This window comes from Lathyrus oleraceus, chromosome 3, assembly GCF_024323335.1.
Source record: "Lathyrus oleraceus cultivar Zhongwan6 chromosome 3, CAAS_Psat_ZW6_1.0, whole genome shotgun sequence".
NCBI classification, from domain to species: Eukaryota; Viridiplantae; Streptophyta; class Magnoliopsida; order Fabales; family Fabaceae; genus Lathyrus; species Lathyrus oleraceus.
The window spans coordinates 385,043,544-385,064,928 of record NC_066581.1 but is presented as its reverse complement, the minus strand read 5'-3'; the positions used below and the strand labels follow the sequence as shown (position 1 = coordinate 385,064,928).

Sequence of the window (21,385 nt, the reverse complement as noted above, 5' to 3'; positions counted from 1 at the left end):
GCAGTCGTCATTAACTCTTTGATGACGATATTCCTTTTTCGACAGACGTCATTAACTCTTTGATGATGACATTCCATTTTTGACAGACGTCATTAACTCTTTGATGATGACATTCCTTTTTCGACATTCGTCATTAACTCTTTGATGACGACATTCCTTTTTTCGATAGTCGTCTTCAACTCTTTGATGACGAAATTCCTTCTTTTGACAGTCCGTCTTTAAATCTTTGATGATGATATTCCTTTTCCTTCAACCCCTGTCCCATCAACTCTTTGACGAGGACAACCCTTTTACAATGACAATTGTTGTCCCATCAACTCTTTGATGACGACATTCCTTTTTCGCCAACCCTTTGACGAGGACAATTGTTATTTCATAAACCTTTGAAGTCAGATCCCTTACTAAAAAACCCAACCACACTTGGTGTACCCAAATACATCCAGACCATTGCATAAACTGCATCAGCATCTTGCATAAGTAATCATGCATTACATCACATCGCATCATAAATCGCATAGCACATTCAATCGAGGTGGAACATTACGCCATGCAAGATAAACATGCATAACTGCATAAAAGTCTTTCTCGAAAGCATAAAAGAATCCTCCGTTGAGACGTTCTTCCTCCCTAGTGAGAACATTATCATAAAAACTCTAGAATGGTATTCCCCGCAGGTGTTCCCGAAATATCTATCCTTTGTATTTCCTTTTGCAAGTACCTTTTTGAATCTCTCACCAGTCACTTGCTTTTTCGCAAGACCTTCGGCCTTGTGCCAGTCCTCCTTGCCTTTCGCATGGAGAAGATAATTAAGATAACTTACCTTTCAAGAGTTTATTTCGTTGCTTTGTGCACGAAATCACGTCCCCCCTCATTGCCTTTCGCACGAGTAGGGTACCTTTGTCAGATCTTTTCTTCTTGTTTGTTTAAACGCTTGATGTAGGCTTGGTGAGTCCCGGGGTTTGGGTAGCCATTGTTCGAGAACTTCATCCCCACCGTTGTGCTTGAGGGACAATATGAGGTTTTCATACCTATTTGCAAAGTTCCCCACCTATCAGAGTGTGTCAAAGCCTAGATTTATCTGGCAGATCCCCTTGAGTCTAGGTTTTACCTAACATATCGCATATAGCATGCATGACTTCATAAAGCATCTCATTGCATAACTTTTCATAAACACCTTTACCTACATCTCATTAACTTCATTCATTCCCTACGGGAAAATTTCTTGGTTATTTTAGTATTTAATCCTCTAACACCATGAATGTTTGAAAGTTGTTTCTATTCATACCTTCAGGTCCGAGAAAATTAAATAGGGGCAACTGTCATACCCCAAAATTTTGCCTCTTTTTCGCTTTTTCATCTTACTATAACTTGATATTCATCTAACCTCATTCATATCTCATTCATACTCATTCATGTGCACTCGTCCATTCATGACTAACATCCGCTAACAGATCATGGATTCAGGGTTTGGGGTTGATAAAATCGGAGTTGGATTGAAGTTTACGACATTGCACATCATATGGGTTGAAATCCTAATTCATGGCTTTGCTATTCGGGGGTCTTGTATATGAACTATCGTTTGGTCGATATTCACCTGGTTTGATTCATAGAATTAACATAAGTTGTTTGGTTCAGGATATTGTGATCCATATTCGTTTGTCCATGAGAAAATACGCATTTTTACCTGGGTTGACTTTTTGGTCAACCAGTTGACCAAAGTCAACTATCAACCTTTAAATCCTTAATCATGTGATCCATAATCATTCCATCTATTTCGAATTAATTCTAGAAGTTTTGACTTGATCTTTAAGGTTCAAATTTGATTTTAATTCAGAATTTGATTCTTGAGATTCAAATAGAGTTTGGAGAATTAGTTTGATTTCATAACCATTTCATCATTTTTCTTTATCCAATTAATTTTAGAAAATATCATTTGTGTTACAAATTAACTTTGACATTTTTTCATTACTAGATTTTCTTTTTTTGACTTTATTATTTAGTGGGCCAAATCCACTTTAAGCCCATTCTAACATCCAATTCACAAAACAGTTATCCAACAAACTAAATATCCAACCAAACCAATTATCCTTTAATATCCATACTCAACAATCATATCCAATTTCTTAACAATTATCTGAAATCCATTAATCCAACAATAACCAAATCCATATCCATGTCCAATAATCATATCCAAATGCCCATGTAATGTTGCAAATAATGCCAGTGATGATTAAAATAAGGTTTCAACCATTTCTAAGAGAAAAAAGTCATTGCTAGTAACCCAAATTTAACTCGAATTCAAACTGAATTCATTTATTCAATTGTAGCTACTACATCTAGTGCAGAAGATCCTATCGGTTTCAGTGATAGCCATGAACACAACAAAGACAGGTCATTGCAGATCAATACGACAAGCCAAACGGCAACAACATCAAAAGCCGATGCAAAGCCAACAACAAACTAAACACCAGCTACAAACGCGAACGATGGAAGCTGCATACAACCTGCAAATCCAACACCCAACTGAAAAACAGAATAGAGAAAATTCATACTTTAACTGCACTAAAAGCTAACCAGATTTAATGGATCAACTAACGGGATTCGAACCTCTAACGAATTTGAGCCCGGTGATGCTAACAGAATCCCAACTTCGTTAAAGCTTCAATCCCTATAAATCATCCATCATCTTCAACACTCAAAAAAGGGCTCGCGAGTTCCATTTTTTCACCAATTTCTTCATTCTTCACCACACACAAAATTCTTCACCTCATAGCTCTCACCACACCATCAATTTCGGTGAATATTCAAGAAGAAGAATCACAGTTCATCATAAAACAGAGCAATCGCGAAAGCAAAAGCTTAGCCACGTAACAGAAGAAACTCGTGATAAGAACCGAGGAAAGAAGATCGAAGAATCAACTAGCGCGAAGAGCAAGTACCTGAGCTTCGAATCCGACATTCACCGGCGGATTCACCTTCGCCATCGCCGGTAAGCCCCCTCATTTCTTCGCATTAGTCGATTTGCTGTGGTGATATGCTTGTTCGAGTCCGGTTCCTTGTTCTGATTTGACGCTCGATTCGATCCATGTAGAAATCTCACGTTAGCGATTCATTTGGTTTAGGTGGAGAGGTGTAGCGTTTCGGTTAGGAGAGACGTCAGAGAGCTATGTGAGAGCTTGGATGATTTTGAATCGCCGCCGCTGGTGACGAACCGGCGCGGCTAGGTTTGTCGCCTGTTTCTTCTGTGAACTCCCAAGAGTGAGTGTGAGGAAGAACGAAGTGAACCTCACGTTGCTTCATGTTCCTTCACTTTGGGCTCAACTATCTCAATTAGACCCAATGCAATTCTTTGTGCACCCCACTCATCCTGTACCTACCTCCCCTGTGATTGGGCTTGGAACTATTCTAAGCCCATGCTGTTTAGACATGGTTAGAAGGTGATTTTGTTCATAATTAGAGTTTTAATGTTTTGATAACTTTTAGAGTTTAATTTTGGTACTGGTTTTGGATATTTTGTTAATATTTTGAAATGTTAATTTTGTTAATATTTTAAAATGTTAATTTTGTTAATTATTTGAGTTTTAGAATTTTGATTGTTTAATTTTAGAATTTAATTTTTGTTAATTGTTTACTTTAGACACTTGTTTAGATTTAATATTTGATTGCAATTCTCTTGTTATTTCTCTTTTTATCTTGACTAACTCCTAACATTTAAATTCCGCATTCTAACTTCTAACTTTTAATTTCTGCATCGAACTTCTAATATTTATTTTTAAAATTTTTCTTACATTACTTTACTTTGCTTTATATTCCATACTGTGTCATCATCTATCACCTTCATTCTAAAATGGACTAAAAATGAAATAGACCTTAAAAAATACAAAAATACAATAATTCCCAAGCATGGAATGAACATTGGAATGAACTTAGAGACTCATTAGGACCCTTGCAAAAGACTTTGGACAAGTATTTGATCCGAACTTGGAAGGAGCATTCAAGACTCAAGAAGACTTGTAACCTTTATTCACTTTCTAGTTTAGGATATTATGCACACACAAGGCTTTCTCTTGGGCTACCTGACAATGAGACCTTTTATTTCCTGCACTCCCTTGTACTTTACATGTACCCCCTCCCCCTTTCCGATGTATGCTTTTACTCGTTTTCTTTATTATTGCTTGATAGTTATCCCTTAGGCATTAGGAACAATCCTTATTTCTCAATTAATAAGCAAACCCTTGATCCAACATCAAGCGGTCTTTTTTCAAATCAAACTCAATAAGCAAACCCTTGATCCAACGTCAAACGACCTTTTTTTCAAATCAAACTCAAAAACATAATAAATATGATTAGGATTGTACGTCACGAGCCTTAAGTGGTAAAGAAGGGATGAGAATGGAGCTTTCCAACACTCGTTCTGAATGCTTCGAACATAAGAAGTTTGGCTTGGTAGTTAGAGTTATTCACCTTTATCCATAGTCTTTAGTGCAATCTGAAATCAATAACACATTTCTCAAAAACCTAAAAACAAATCAACGCATTCAAACCTTTTGTTTGAGCCTTAGGGTGACACAAACGAAAACCCTTCTTCAAGGTAATAAAATCAACAAAACAAACAGGCATTTTAAACCCACGAACTACGGGGCTCTGATTTCTCACTTCAACAAGTGGGCATACGTAGGCACGAGGACCCGATCCTTGGCGAGCACACTAATTTAAAATCTACCTTCAATCTGTAAACCTTTAGCAAGAAAACATTCGATAACAACACTCATTCAAGCGCAGACATCCTAGATGGTTCCCATGGAGTACCATGGATGTGAGGGGTGCTAATACCTTCCCCTTGCATAACCGACTTCTGAACCTGTTTGTGGTTGCGATGACCATTGTTTGGGGTTTTCTTTATATTTTCCCTTTCCTTTGGAATAAATAAAAACTGATGACGACTCTGTATTTTTTGCGTAGCGACAAGCGGTATTTAGAACTTTCAGTAATGCTTTATGGTGAGCTTCAGAACTCAACAGCAAAGACAAAACTGATATTTTGGAAGGAGTCTGGTTCAATTGGTCGACGATCTTGAAGTCACTCTTCTTGATCAATTTGAGGAATTCCTGACTTTCTTCAAAAGTGATGCTCTTCTTATGATCTTCAACTTGCTCATTCTCAACCATCGGCCCTTTACCTTTAGACACTTCAAATTCTGTAGTTTTGCTGGCAATGACATTTTTCGGCACTGGAACAGTCGTCACGATCGGAGTGGCAGGTAAAGTTGCCCCTACCTGCGGAGTAGGAGTAGGAATGACCTTCTATTTAGGCGGGATAATTGTGGGTGATGGAGACACCTTAGGAGTGTACTTTGGAGTGAATACACGACCACTGTGAGTCATGCCTCTTGTTCCAGTGATGTTGACGATTTCGGTGTCAGGAATACGAATTTCTTTTCCCCCCAAATACGTTGTTGTCTCATAATTCCAAGGCATTGCCTTGGTGTTCTGATACGGAAACAGACTGGGAACACGAAAATGAATTGGATGAATCATCTTGGGAGGAGCTTCAACCTTCTTCTTCCTATATACAATAGTTATTTGTTCGACACTGCAATTTCTTCGGCTGCTTTAGACTTAGAGAATTGTATCAGTCCCTGATCCATCAGTTTTTTCACACAATCCCTTAACTCGTCACAATCGTCCGGATCACATTCACATACTGCATAATTATCATGTACACCTGCTAGAAACCCAAACTATTCAAGTCTCCTCGATATAACGGACAACAGAGTTTTCACATCATCGACCCGCTTTACAGGCTCTGCGGCTTCCTCTTCAATGACGACACTGATTGTGGGACCATCATGATTAGACAAAGGATTCGTTTTCACGTTCGGCTTTTCCTCCGAGAAAGACAGAATCTTCTGATTAATCAAGTCTTGTATCTTGTTCTTTAACGGCCAATAGTCTTCAGTGGAATGTCCCACATGCCCGACATGATAGGCACCTGAGGCATTGGGATCATGCTTAGGATGATAAGGTGGCACAACTTCAGGGATCTCTTTTGGCACGATAGCCCCCACATGGATCATATACGGTACCAAGTCAACATATGGTACTGGGATCTTGTCATATTAAGTGTGTTTACCATAATTACCTCTGTTATTCTACCCCTGACCCTGTCCTCTATTGTCACAGTTGTATTATTGATTCTGATTTTTCTGAGTAGGTGTTGATTGTTGATTATTGTTTTGTGGTTGATATTGACATGGAGGTTGTTGATACTGAGCAATAGCGACATATGGATATGGATAGTACGACATAAGGGCCATTGGAAACTGATATTGAGGGTCCACACTTGCCATCACAACATTTGTCTCCCACTCATTATTTTTTATGAATCCCCCATGTGACTTCTTATTCGTAGCTTGCAGAGCAAGGGTATCTATAATCTTCCCTGATTTCAGCCCATTCTCTACACGCTCGGCAATAGTTACCATATCTTCAAAGTTTATATAAGAACTCCCAATCATCTTCTCATAATACAGACCATGAAGCGTACCCATGAAGATATCAATTACTTCGTTATCTAATAAGGCCGGTCTGACTCTGGAAGCCATCTCACGCCAACTCTGAGCATACTCTTTAAAGGTCTCATTAGATTTCTACGCCTAATTCTGTAATTGCAGCATGGTTGGAGATATATCAAGATTATACTTGTACTTCTTCAAAAATGCCTCAGATAAATCTCTCCAGGACCTGATCTTAGTGCATTCCAAACTCATATACAATCCAAAGAAGCTCCAGACAGACTGTCTTGGAAGCAATGGATCAGCAAGTCATCATTGTCAATGTATGACACCATCTTCCTGCAATACATTATGATGTGACTACGAGGACAACTTAGACCTTTGTACTTCGGGAGGTCTGGCCCCATGAACTTTTGTGGAAGCACCACATTCAGAACCAGACAAAGATCTTGGGCATCAATACCAAAGGTTGAGAAACCCTTAATAGCCCTTATTCTATCATCAAGCAGCTGCAAATCCACTGGTCGGGCCGGATTAATAGCAGGAATAATGACCTGACTGGATGACGGAGAAGTTTCTGGAGCCATTGCCTGAACAAGCATATTCTAGGGAGCAAACAACGTCTGCGGTGGATAGGAGAAACCGGGAGGCACTGTTTGAGTAGCATGCACCATGTGAGGAAACTGTTCTCCAGTCTGAGCATTAAGAACCTGAGGTGCCCTAGTCTGCACATATTGGAGTGCATGATTGGTAGGTGCGTAAGTCAGCATAGGCATAAAGGTTGCCCCAGGGTAACCAAATGGAGCAGCTTGGAGCTGGTTCGTGTTCGCAGGTTGAGCTGTCTGAGCAGGAACCTGAAAGTGGAGGCGCGGGCCTCAGTATTCATCTTCGTTGTCAGGAGTCTCATTGGGAACCTAACCTTAGTTATCCTCAGGGTTGGAATCATCAACCGGAGGAGTCTGAATGGTGGACACGCCCCAGGGGAACATAGCATTCCCAGCAGCAGTAGGGGCGACAAGAGCCTGGTGAGGGAAAAAAGGGACCCCCACTGGCAAAGTGAACTGCAAAGTTTTGGGGCATTCCCCAAAGATAGGCAACAACAAGTCTATTCACATTAGCAGGAACCAACTAACGGTTCCCAGTGGTTGGTACCACAGTCTCCGCCGGAGTTTCGACGGTAGCACCAACAGCAGCAGCAGAATTGGCCATCCCAGCAGCATGAGTGACATTGGAAGCAGCTGAGGTAAGGTCCCTCTGAGTTTGGAGAATTTCTAGAATAGTCTTCATATTTCCCTTGAAGAGGTTCATTTCACATTGAACCTAGGCGAGAGATTCACGAACAACAGCATTGTCAGATTCGTAATCAACCATTATCCTCAATTTGTTTGCACGGGTGAAGTAGTGATGACGAGTCGTCGTTTTTGCCGTGGAAAGACGGAGACGGTAAGAATTTTGTTTTCTGGTTAGCCATGTGCGATGAATGTATGAATGTAATAAATGCATGTTAGTAAATAAGAAAAATATTTCTAGGGTCTCAGTGTGTCAGTGTGCATATATGGCCATACAATGAGCAGGAATAAGACAACATAAGTATTTCAACAAAAATCTATTTTATTCATTTGAATATCAGTCAGTACAAATTATTACAACCCAAAATCATATTAATGAACTAACATGGAGATCACACTTGATCCTTTCCATAACAACCCTACATACTGATACAAAATGGAAAATGACCCACAGAGTGTTGTGAGGGAACATGTCAGCATAAGCCTTCTTCAGCAATCCGGGAAGGTCCTCGAGTGATTGGTTAGCAAATTCGGCTAGGCAGGCATGTCTATCATCCCAATACTGAGCATCCTTGATGAGGTTGCGCAATAATAAGTGATTGGGTCCGTTTAGAATATCTTGCACAAATGCCTCTTTTTGGTCCAGAAGGACTTGCAAATGACGGCTCTGGATTTCCCACTGAGTAGCTTCCTCTTTCAGCTGGTTCCTTTCTTCCAAATTCCGATGTGCTTGAACATTCAATGCTCGTATCTCTTCAAACCTTTAGTTGTTGTCACTTTGAAGTTGTGAGATGGTTACTTCAAGCTTCTTGGCACGGGTTTGCTCGTCCTTCAACTCTTTCTGACATTTCTCAAATTGGTCTTACGAAGTCTTGATCTGGCCTTGGTAGTCAATCTCCCGTTTGCAGGCTCGGTATTAGGCTTCAGCTAATTCCTTTTTCTTGTTTGCAATGGTCTCAAAAGATCCCTTCAAGGCATATCCCACCTTCCTCCTTTTATTTTGCTCAATCTGAATGTCAGTATCTGCTTTGTTGAACCTTTCTCTCTTCTGACTGAGACTGGCTTTCAGAGTATTCTTTTCTGAGGTGACCTTTATCAGGCTGGAATGGAGGCCAGTGTTCTCCTTCTCCAACTTCTTGATGGTTTCTTTAGGGCGATCTACTTCATAAACAACAACGACATGTGGTTTGATGTTGTTGATACACATGGAAGGTTCCCATGGGTACGACAATTTGATCATTTTTTCCCTTGACTTCACCCAATTAGCATACGACGTTGTTACAGTATAAAACTGTTTGCCCAGTTCTTTCATCCCAACTCGCTGTATCTTTCCCCAGGCTCTACGCACTTTCTTCATTAGCTCTGGATTTTCAACCCCTTCAGCTAATAGTAGTTCTTCCAATAGACGGTCTTCAGGTTTCTCCTTGAGCGGATATCCCAACTAACGCAATGAGAGAACATGGTTATAGTTTATCAAACTCACTTTTATGCTGATGAGTGGAACATTTGGAAACTCCCTACATCGGAAGATCAGCTCTACCCTCAAGTAATCGAGACTATACCAGACGATGTCTTCAGCATCTAATGACATCAACCTTTGTGACTATTTCAAATCACCCATATTATCAACAAACGGCCATTTCTTCGCTAAGTGGGGCGTGATCCACTTCTGAAGCAGAGGAATACAACAATTGATAGTTCCCCCATTCTTCATGTTTCTCCAATGGAAAGAAAAGAAAACATCAACTAGGAAGGTGGGAACCGGGTTCTAGGAGATGAAGATGGTAATGGCGGTCTTGTTAATGAAGCCTTCAACACTCGGAAATAGTACCAAACCATAAACGACTAGTGCGAAGCTGGCATAAACGGAGTCCTAACTTCCGTTATTGGCAAACACACTGGCGTTCTCGAATAAGAACTTAGACGGAAGGCCCTACGTGTTACCCTTGATTCGGAGAGTGGACTCAATTAAATCCTTCTTCGTGCACAAGGCCTGAGCTACATCTGCGGAATCCGAGAAATTATCCTCAATCATGTAGGGGGCTTGGTCTTTAACCGGTAACTGTGAGCAAACTCTTCTAGCGTGGGGGCTAAAAGAAAGTCCTGGAACATGAAGCAGTATAGTGTGGGGTCATAGAACTGTACAAATGTGAACATCAGCCATGGGTCTTCCTTAGTAGACAAAAATCCAACAGGTTTCCATAGGCTTGCTTGAAGGATACTCGGTAATCTTCAGTCATAAATTCATTGAGCTTCCTCAACTCATCGACCTTGGAGTCTCTCAATTTATACTGATATGTTTTTCTTCGGTTTGTCTTTTCCATGACTGCACTGACAATAGCAACTGACACAGTAGGCCCCTGAAAAATGCAAATGTAATAAGAAATGGTTAATGTAATGATGCAATGATGGTAGGGTATCACATAATCATAACATGCTCTGGATAAACTGTATAATCCATTTATTGCAAGTTCAAAGGTTCGACGTATACACAAGAACACGGGTATGAAGGGTCTTGGTTTCCTGTAAGAAAAACCCATATTCCCCTCACAAGTATGTACTATCCTTAAAGGGTGGCCCTAAAAGGTCCCTAGAGTCAACGACCCAATTTGAGATACCATTGCCTTAGACTAATGACTCGTTAGACAATGATGCTCCCAAAAGGATCTACTCTAGGTGTGACGTCTCGTGTCAACCATAATCGCGGAATAACTCCACGGAGGTCTAGCACGACTCTAGTCACGTTACTATCCTGTGTGTGTACTCAAGCTCGGGTATATAGCTTCTCTCTCATGTGTCATCAACCCAACCCAAACAATAACATATACAAATATCCAGGATGCAAGAATGTAATAATAAAGTAAATAGCGAATAATGCAAAACGAGTAAGGCATAAAGATAAACACCTAAAAACTAGCAAGAAACCAACCTAAACTAGGCTCGACTCCTTCTAGCGAATAGGAAGTACTCCAAGTAGTGAAGTATCCCCGGTAGATTCTCCAGCTGAAGCTAGCGGGAATATACCCGAACATATCGCACGCTCGAACATACAATAGAGTCGCCATCGAACTTTATTTATTCCCGAAGGAAAGGGAAAACATCAATAAAACCCGGGGGAAAGAGATATGCTGGGTAAGAAAGTCGGTTATGCAAGGGGAAGGTATTAGCACCCCTAACATCCATGGTACTCCATGGGAACCGTTTTGATTATTCTCGCTCGAATAGATGTTAGATCTAAGATTACTCGCAAAAGAATGGGGGAAAAGACATAAATAGATAGAGTTCTCGGTGAGGATTAAGGCCCATATGCCTACGTATCCTCATAGTGCAATGAGGAATTCAGAGCTTCGTAGTTCAAGGAACTAGAGGCGGGAGATGAAAAGAAGTTGTGATCAAAGTATGGTCTGAACCAAAGAATTGTGTTTTGAACTCCAATAAGGGTGAAAAGATGGACCCAAGAGTAACATTGATATGAACCAACAAGTGAGTATCGGTCAGTTGAAGCCTCTTGACAGAATTTTGCACTGGCTTCTGACGCATATTTTGCGTCCTAAATAAGGCGATTACTCCCGTGTGGACAAAGCCGAAGTACACCTGGTGTATGTACTGAAACATAAAATAAAAGTAAATTGGCTGCACTACATTGCAAGTAGGATCTTTGCACTGAAAGAGTTAGGAATAGGCACTGCTCTCTGTTATCCCTCGTTCATTCAAAGCGTACTTCATAGAGCAAATGTTTCAGTTCAACGAATTCCTTACAAATCCATAACTGTACATCAAGAATTTTGTCAGGAGACTTTGAGTTTAATGGTGTAGCACCTCAAATTTGCACCCACATTTGTACATTCATTTCATTTGTAGGTCATTACCATTGCATTGACATTACACTAACATTGCATAATACATTGCATTTCATCAGTCAAGGATGGCATCAGGAGAATTCATCCGTGCAAAAGAGCAAGGTTCTTCCATGAGATAAAGGCCACATGGTTGTTCCAATGAGCTTATGTGAACCCAAGGTTCATTTTGATGCAATTTGGCCAAGTGTTGAAAGCTCAAAGTCCACAGTGCAGTTTCAGGTCATCTGGGGCCCATAAAAGTCAACTGCAAGTCAACTGAGGGCTAGGGAGTGGAGAAATGGTTTGAGACACTTCATTCATGTCCCAAAGAGGTTTATTCATCATGTCAAACTTATACCTTGAAGATTTTGAAGCCAGATCAAAAGTTTCCCAAAATGGAAAGTGACCTATAATTTCAAGTTTCCAAAAATGGCAAGTTTTTGGACCAACTCCAACTCAACTTTCCAACATCAAAGAAGCTTCAAATGAATTTTTGTCCAACATGAAAGTTGAAGATCTTTCTCTCCCATTTCCAAAAATTCCAAGATCATGGATTTATGATGTGTGGTTGAGGAGATATGATCCAATCATGGCAAAGTGTGCTTAAAAATTCAAATGGGCATAACTTTTGAACAAAGGGTCCAATTTTGGTGGTTCTTTTTGCATTTTGTTCCTCATAACATGTAGTTTACAAAACATCCATTACATGGCATGAATTTCACTTGCATGATCATATGCTCATTGTCATACCCCAAAATTTGCCCATCGATCTTGCCAAACATTCTCGAGGCACCCCAGCTTATTTTGCAAGGCCCTGACACTTAAGGAACAAAAGCCCAGTTCACGACAGGCCCAATCCAGAAAATGGCCCAAACTCGCTCGCTCGCTAGGTGAGCAATGCCTTCGCCTAGCGAACCCCTCGTTATGACACTCGCCCCAGCGAAGCGTCAGATCCAGTAAAAGCCCAAACTAGCTTGCTCGCTAGGCGAACAGTCCCTTCGCCTAGCGAAGCTTGCGAATATCAGAATTTCTGGGCTTCATTCTGAGCCCATTAGGTCATAGCCGGAGCACTATAAATAGCCAAGCCTTCTGTCACGAAAAGGGGGAAGAAAAACGGAGACGGGAGAGCGGAAACGGAAAAAGGAGAGCCCTAGCAAGCAAACCCTGATACTCACTGGAGGCCAACCTTGAAGGAACTCGGCGGCACCAAGTTCTACCCCTGCCCAATTCAATCCGATTTGCCGATTTGAAGTCACAACTCAGCTGCTAACAGGTTTACATTGCTATTATTGTCTTATGTTCTTATTTGGCATATGGCTTCATGATTAGATTTACGAAATATCTTAAGCTTGGCATGTAAACTTTAGTATGTACCTGCATACCTTAATGATTAATCATATAATTATAGTAATGAAATCCGTGAGGCATAAAATTGGTTGAGATTATACTGATATCAAATTCAAAACCAGCAGTCGCTCGCTAGCACATCGCTAAGCGAGCCGGTAGCGAGTACTCGCTAGGCCTTCGCTAGGCGAAGCAGGGGCGAACGGGACAGTGGCTGTTTCATTTCCTTGCTGTTCTATCTTATGTTTGTCTAATCATGATTTATTATAATTCTGCATCATTTGGCCGGAGTTCATAACTGTTGTGTTTATTTTATGGGTCAACTTTCAATTATGCTTTATCTCGATGCTCTAATCCGTGTGTTGAATTGTGTAAAGGCTTACCTATTCTCGAAGAAACGGCCGGCCAGGTATTCCGCCTTATGTGTGGGATACCCTTATGGAGATTCACTCTGAATTATTCAATTGATTTTAATGTATTTTATGGCGAAGATCCACCCTAATGGCTTAATTGTTCTTAATGTATTGGTTTTAATATGGACCTAATTACCTACTTGATTACAGCTACTTAATTGAATGTAAAACTTTGCCTTTAAATAAGTGATCTCAGACCTCTCTTTGTTACTTTATGATTACGGTATTACGGTCATGCCCCGCGAATATGGGGATACACTTAGCAAAGACCCTTCGGTTAAATCATCATAAAATAAATCATGGTCCCTCGGATGTTGCCTTCGAAAATACGATTTTGTCCCTCGACGACCCTTCGGTGTAGCCTACGGTTAAATGATGATCGTCCCTTCGAATGCTAAGGTATCCTCACAACTGTTGCCTTCAATGACCTATCGATGACCCTACAATGACCCTTTTACATCCAAAGGATAAAACTACTTACTTCTCAATAGTAAGGACAGTTTTACCCTCATAAGGATAGGAAATGCCCATAACGACCTTAGGAAGGTATAACTCTCAATCACTGGATCATAACCTAAAACATTTTCCACCCCTCACACTTTGCAAGTCCTAGAAAATCACCACTTGGTATACATTCATACTAGAATCATTACCAAGTTATATTTTTCTAAACTGTTTTTCAAAATCAAACGAGATAAATACTTTGTATACATTCATACGAGAATCATTACAAAGTTAAACTCTCTTTTCGAAACATTTTTAAACAATTCACCAACACTTTTCAGACAAAAATATAAGTGATCCAGCAATTAAGAGCCCATGGATAACCATGGATACAAAGGGTGCTAATACCTTCCCTTTGTCTAATGTACCTCCCGAACCCAAAATCTACTGAGGTCTTTCCTGTTCTTTTCCACCTTTCCTTATTGGATAAAAGAAAAGTCGGTGGCGACTCTTGCTATCCGCGACATTGCGATAAAAAGCAAAATACCCCAAGTCAGTTCACCGTATGACACTCATTCATGAAGTTTTTTGAAGGAAATTTCATAAAATCAATTTGGTTGATCATATGCATAAAATATCAATTCCAAAACTTGCATGGGCCTTGTTTAAGTGGTTTTGGATCAGCATTGTGCACTGTTCACGCATGCATTTCATGCATGGGGGTGAAAATCCATTTTGTACATACACCTCATAACTTGTTAATCCTAATTGGTTTTGGCTTAAACAGGTTTTCAACATCATTAACAGGTGATATATAATGTTAATCACAACTGCATTTGGCCATTAACCACAGTTTTCAGATCTAGATCTCAAAACCAACCAAATTTTTCTCTCAAAAATATTTCCAAATTCTTCACACAAAAGCCATTTCTATTGATGGGTTCATGATCAGGAAGTGTTTTTGAGGCAAATTGAACGTGGACTTGGATCAAATCGTGCCAGTTTGGACCATACTCGAAGCTTGAAGGTTCAATGGAGTTTGCAAAATCTACTGGATTCACGTGCGTTTGAGCTTCATTTTTTCCATCAATCATCTCCACAAGCATCATAGAGGAGCTTTGGACCATTGCAAGCCTTGGATAGTGCAGCTCAAAGGCTCTGCTCTTCAAGAGGTTGATTTTCGATCTCAATTATTTTGAAATTCATGTATATATTATTGTAGATCTTGTTCTCCTGGTAATTCTGGTGAAAGAATCGTGTGAAATGATGCACTGTACCATGAGATATGTGAGACTGAAATTTGACATGTTGAAATGATTTTGATCGATTCTTTCTATTCATGATGTTTTATGCTTAGCTTTTTATTGATCCGTGTTCTATGTTGCATGAGGATTAATTTGGTATGCTATTTGTTAATTTCTGGACAATTGCTGGAAATTTCTGGAAAAACGCATGAAGGTTCTTCAATCTTCATCTTCTTCCTCATGAAGAAGATGAAGTTCATGCATTGGCCACGGTTTTGCTACGAATTTGCTACGGATCTTGGATTTAGCTACGAATTCTGGGCGTGTTAGGGTTTTCCAATTGAAACAATGTCGTTTTAGGCTTAGCGCGCAAATTCAAATTCGGACCAGGTTCGATCCTGGCCGAGCGAACTTTTCAAATTGCCATCCATTTTCACATGTTTCCCTCCTTTTGCCATGCTTATTCATGTTTTAATTTCAATTTTTTTCCCAAACTTCATAAAATCATAACAAATTGAAAAATGCATCAATTTAATTCCAATTTTTTGCAAAATGCTCCTTATTCTGTCTAGTTTTTTATGATCATAAATTGGAAAGTTGTGCATGGCTGGATTTTATTTGGTGCTAGGTTGTGTGAGCATGTATCCATTTTTGACCTTGCCTTGCTTATCTTGTTGTGAAATGCTTGTTGTTAATCCAATGAACCTAAAATTTTGCATGTTGTTCTAGACACATTGATGAACATTTTGGCTTTGGTTTGACATTTTTCTCATGCATCATTTCTGTTTTAGGCTCATGCTAACATGGTGTGACAATTTGTGTCACACCTTTTGATGTTTAACTTGTGCAATGTGATTGCCATGCCAAATAATCTCCAATGCTTCTGATTTTTTGTGTGATGGATGTTGTGGATGTCTTGATTGCTCATGAATTTTTCCAAAATTATTTGAATCATTTCTATTTTGATTGAGAATTTTCATTCATGTTGATCATTTGGATGCCTTAAATTGGTCTTTGATTTATCTTGCACATGAAATGGACTTGCTTATTGATTATGATTTGGTCCTTTTTAGGACTTGTTCTTGAGTGATTAAACATGCTTTGTGTTGAGTTTGAGGTTCTGTTTTGGATTTTTGATCCTCTTTTGACCCTAGGCTTTGACCTAGTGGTTTGGACTTACCATTTGGATTGTGAATTTCAGGTTCAAGTATACATCTCCATGAGTGATGATGCTCCTCCATTTGAGCTTGGTCATTTGTTGATTATTTGCTAACATTGTGTGTTTTGTAGGCTTTGAGGACGATTCATTTGTGTTTGCCTAAAGCCTTGCACCATTGTTGCCTGATTGGATGTGTCTATCTATGTGATATTAACTGTTGATTATTTGTCTGTACAGTTGAACTGATTGGTTTAGTTGTTTTCACAGGTACCTAAGCTGCTTTAAGTTCATTTGAACTTTGCTTTGCTAGCTTGTGGTTTGCTTACCACTGAGGTATAATCCCTTGACTTCATGTAGTCTGGAAGACCTACTGTTATTGGTAGGCACCTGTCTGAAGTCCTCCTTAAGAGGCAATGCTTGTGATTGTTTAATGTTGTGCCCTGTACATTCAAAGACCTCCTAAGTGAAGAGGCATTGGCAGATACAAGGGATGTGTGATCCATCCCCTGCTATTCAGTTGTGTCATTCACTTTGCTCACACACCATGTGTTGATGCATTGTGAATAAAAGCCCAAGCTCTTGTTGTGTCAGTCATCTGTGGAGAAGAGTTCCTACATTCTGAACTCCCACACTTTCTATTTTGAGTCAAGCTCTCCCAGGCCAGGGATAAGAGCTGTGGGGTCTTACCCTCACTTCCATTTCATCTGCTTCACCCTAACTCTCAATATTAGGGTTAAGAGCTAACCACACCCTATTCCAGTTGGCTTGTTTGTCGAGGTTGACATGACCCCTTGACTAAAGCCTAGCCTTGTGTGAGCCACTTGTTTGCATATAGTGTGTGTGCTTGCTTGTGTTTGCTACTGTGCTGTTTAGGCTAGCTTGCTTCCTGTGCAAGTTAGGATAGAAACCTCAACATAGGGATCGTATGCATGACAACTTCTAGGCTCGAGTCGTAGTCTCCCTAGTAGTCTGTTATCTCCCTTTGTCTCTGGTTAGGATAGAAGTTCTTTCCCTGTTAAGAGGAATTACGTCGCCCTGATCCTCATACCAGATGAGGTACGTAGGCAGGAGATGAGCAGATCTCTCCGGGCGCCCTTTTTCTTTTTCAACCCTTTTGTGTGTGTTTGGAGTCTGACGTAAGTCTAGCGATTGGCAGTCGGTTTCCTGTGTGTGGTTGTGTGTTTGGAGTCTGACGTAAGTCCAGCGATTGGCAGTCGGTTTCCTATGTGTCTTGTTGTGTGTTTGGAGTCTGACGTAAGTCCAGCGATTGGCAGTCGGTTTCCTGTGTGTGTTTGTTTGTGCGGAGTCTGACGTAAGTCCATCGATTGGCAGTCGGTTTCCTGTGTGTGTTTGTTGGTTCGGAGTCTGATGTAAGTCCAGCGATTGGCATTCGGTTTCCATGTTTGCCTGTGTGTCTGGAGTTGGATGTAAGACCAGCGATTGGCATTCCGTTTCCAGTTGTGTGTTTTGTTTGGTGTGCGTTAGCCGAGCTACGAGTGCTCTGATTCTTTCTTTGGTTAGAGAAGATACGTATGCATAGGATACGATATCTTAGCGAGCACGTTCCCCATTTCCCCGAACTACGTCGACTCTGATGTTTGTGTCTGACAAACTACGTAGGCCCAAGATGCGATATCCTGCCGGGTCCGTTTCTTCCGTCTTTCGCCTGGGTTTCCTTCCAGTTTTGTGCAGTGTTTGAGCAGTTATCTAGTAACCTTTCTTCTATTCTTTCTGAGCGTGGATCCCGTCGAGTACGACGGATGCGTAGGGGTGCTAATACCTTCCCTTCGCATAACCGACTCCCGATCCTGTCAATCTCTGGTCGTGAGACCATTCCTTTCCAGGTTTACTTCGAGCGTTTCCTTTCCCTCCTTTGGGATAAATAACGCACGGTGGCGGCTTTGTTTCTTTTCCCGCCGGTTTTTCGCGTAATGCGACAAATGGGTTACACTTGGGATGGCTCTACGGGACTATACAAAACCCGTCAACCAGTCCCAGGCACTAATGCTCGGCCTGTGGAAGATATTGAGGATGATGATGATGATGATGATAATGATGATGATGATGATGATGATGATGAAGGTGAAGAAGAGGAAGAAAATAACGAAGTCCACTCTTAACCAATAGAGCATGACCATCAAGTCACTGATCATGAACGTCATTGAATTAACCAGCCTTTATGAAGAAGAAAGACTTGGGCGTCCACCTTCCGGTTATAGAGGCATACATGAATTGTTCCGTGGACGACGACCTTAGATGATCGTTCAAACTCAATGCATTTTAATTTTCCCTATGTGTGCATGTTATTCTAGACACTTATTTGTCTTAATGTATTCGTTGAACACCTATTGTAAGGTTATTTATGTATTGGTTTTATCATCCTGTGTTAATTATGCCTATACTTCTTTCATTAACTACATGATTTGTGCATTGTTGTTAATGACCATGTGTTGCAAAGTCGCTGACTAAGTGATTCTGAAGATTTTTTACTTCATGTTGATCGTTTCCTTGCCTCTTTTTGATGTTGTCAAAGGGGGAGAAAGCAATGGAAACAAACATTAGCAGATGGGATAAACATTAGCAGATGGATAATATAGCAGGAACAAATATTAGCAGATGGATAATATAGCAGGATGTTCAAAGGAATGCCTAAAATCAGGGGGAGGATATCCATCAAAGTACGCGTTTGTGCCACGGTTTGCCATCATCAAAAAGTGGGAGTATGTGAGGGCAAATATGCCTAGTCCTTATTTTAATGATGTCAAACCTATCTAGTCGCCCACATCGTGTCTTTGAATAATATCATCATAGCATAGAAATCATTCATCCTTTAACATGTTCAAAATATAGGTTACGTGTGTTCAAGCATATATGAGCATAACTTATATATGAATCATGCACTTAATCATAGTAAACATCCTAGGTTCATAGGAGATCAGCTTAAATTGGTCAAAATATGTTGCAAAACTCATTTTTGGAAGTTTAACCTGTTGAGTCGACTCATGACTCGGAGCAAACCTTCGGGTCCGAACAGGTTGAGTCATAAGTCGACTCATTCTTGGAAAACCTAAATGAGTCGACTCATCTAATCTTTAGGTTGACTCATTTCCCAACCATATTGCCACGGGTCCAAACAGGTTGACTCATAGGTCGACTCAACCCTGTAATAAACTTTGTTTGTGTCGACTCATCCCCTGTTTGAGTTGACTCGTCGCATAATTTACTTAATTTTCTACTGTGTAACTTTGTGAAATTTTTCTGTTATGTCAGTTATTTGTCCATACATCATATAAATATTCAAATGTCTCTTCTTAAACATTTAAAGAAGAAAAGTGAAATATATACACCAAAGTGCTCATCATCTTCATTCTTCATTGCATTTCTCAATAATCACACATAAGAATCTTTGTTGAGCATTGTGCATTGCAGTTGTGATAACGTTCAAATAAGATTGGATTATCTTAGTTTGGGTTGAGAATTTGTGTGGGTTTTTCTTGAATAAAACCATTGAGGTTTTATCCTCCAAGAATTGGGGGTTTTTGCACTAACCTTTGCTTTGCAGATTCAACCGAGTGAAAAGTTTGAAGAATGGAAGGTTCGGTCAAACAAGTAGCAGTAATCGGAGGATTATGAAGAAAGCTTAGGGTTCAAGCGACTTGCATTCAAAATAAGCTGAGCTGAGGTTTTGGAGAACGTGGCGTTCTAGAAATAAGGTAGCGGTAACCGAAGGTTTGTTCGAAGTGCTTGGAGATCTTGGTTCAACTAGAATCAAGAGGAGAGAATAGAATAGGATATGCAACAACTCTAGGGGTTGATTGGTGGTGATCATTTGTTCTCTTGTATTGACTTTGCAACGTGTTAATAAAAACATCTCAATTTTAGATTTAGAATTGAGGGCAGACGCACCATAAACGAGGACGATAGGGGAACTGCCTCAACAAATCCGGTATTATTCTCTCTATCTCTTAACTCTTTAAATTATGCATTAATTACGTTTTGTGTGAAATTAATCGTAAAATCAATATCGCTTGATTGGTGTGTATAGTAACTGTTCGATAAATTGTTGCAATCACTTTGATTGCAATTGAGTAAAATTATGCACATTCAATTTGAGTGAAATTGAAACTTGGTGTGGAGTGCACACCAAGTGTTTGATAAAATTAATCTCACACAAACTTAGTAATATTTTCCTTAATCTCTTATTGTATTAAGAATTATTAAAGGTAACGATATCAAGGATCATAGTGGTTAATCGATTGATTTAGATAGGGGTTGATAATCTCTATCTTAAGTAATTCCATTCGGTTTCACGCATATTCGATCTTTCCATTAACTAATCGTTTAGACGATTACAATCTAGGGTGCTTCCGCAACTGTTGAAAACATTTTTAAAAATCGCTAAATTTCAAAACTGATCTATTCATCCCTCCTTCTAGATCGGTACTATCGTCTAACAAGTGGTATCACGAGCGCCGATTCATCTAGTGCTTCGCATATAACTTTTTAGAAAATGAGTAACGATCCTAAATGGGCGTACAATAGGGCGCCTAGTTTTATCAATGAAAATTATAGTTATTGGAAAGATTGTATGTGTATCCATATCAACTCTATTGATAGGAAAGTATGGAAAGTCATCCAAGGTGGTCCTATGGAAATAACCATGACCAATGTGAATGGCTTTGTTGTACCTAAACCGGAAGCACAATGGAATGAAGAAGATGAGAAAAAGTACAACTACGATTGGAAAGCTAGAAATATGCTCATTGTCGCTTTAGGTATTGATGAGTACTATAGGGTTTCCCATTGTACTAGTGCTAAAGCTATGTGGGACTCATTGCAAATTACCCATGAGGGAACCAATGATGTCAAACTAGCTAGAATCAACACCCTAACTCAAGAATTTGACCTTTTTCATATGGAATATGGTGAAACCATTACCGAGATGCAAAATATATTTTCTCATCTAATCAATCGGTTAAATGCTCTTGATAGAAATACCCCTAATGATGTTGCTACTAATAAAATCTTAAGATGTCTTAACAGGGATTGGCTACCAAAAGTTGTCGCGATCAAGGAAGCCAATGATCTAAGAACATTGGACATGACAACATTGTTTGGAAAGCTTCAAGAGCATGAGCA

The 21,385-nt window shown here is 39.9% G+C and overlaps 1 long non-coding RNA gene across 1 annotated transcript; it reads right to left on the bottom strand.

The window, feature by feature from the left end:
• Positions 1 to 2,286: 2,286 nt before the first annotated feature.
• On the bottom strand, positions 2,287 to 3,404 carry LOC127127850 (uncharacterized). The gene is made up of 2 exons (XR_007805484.1): positions 2,608 to 3,404; positions 2,287 to 2,504 (listed from the first exon to the last, which is right to left on the bottom strand). It is a non-coding gene; the product is annotated as an uncharacterized LOC127127850 (long non-coding RNA).
• Positions 3,405 to 21,385: the final 17,981 nt, after the last annotated feature.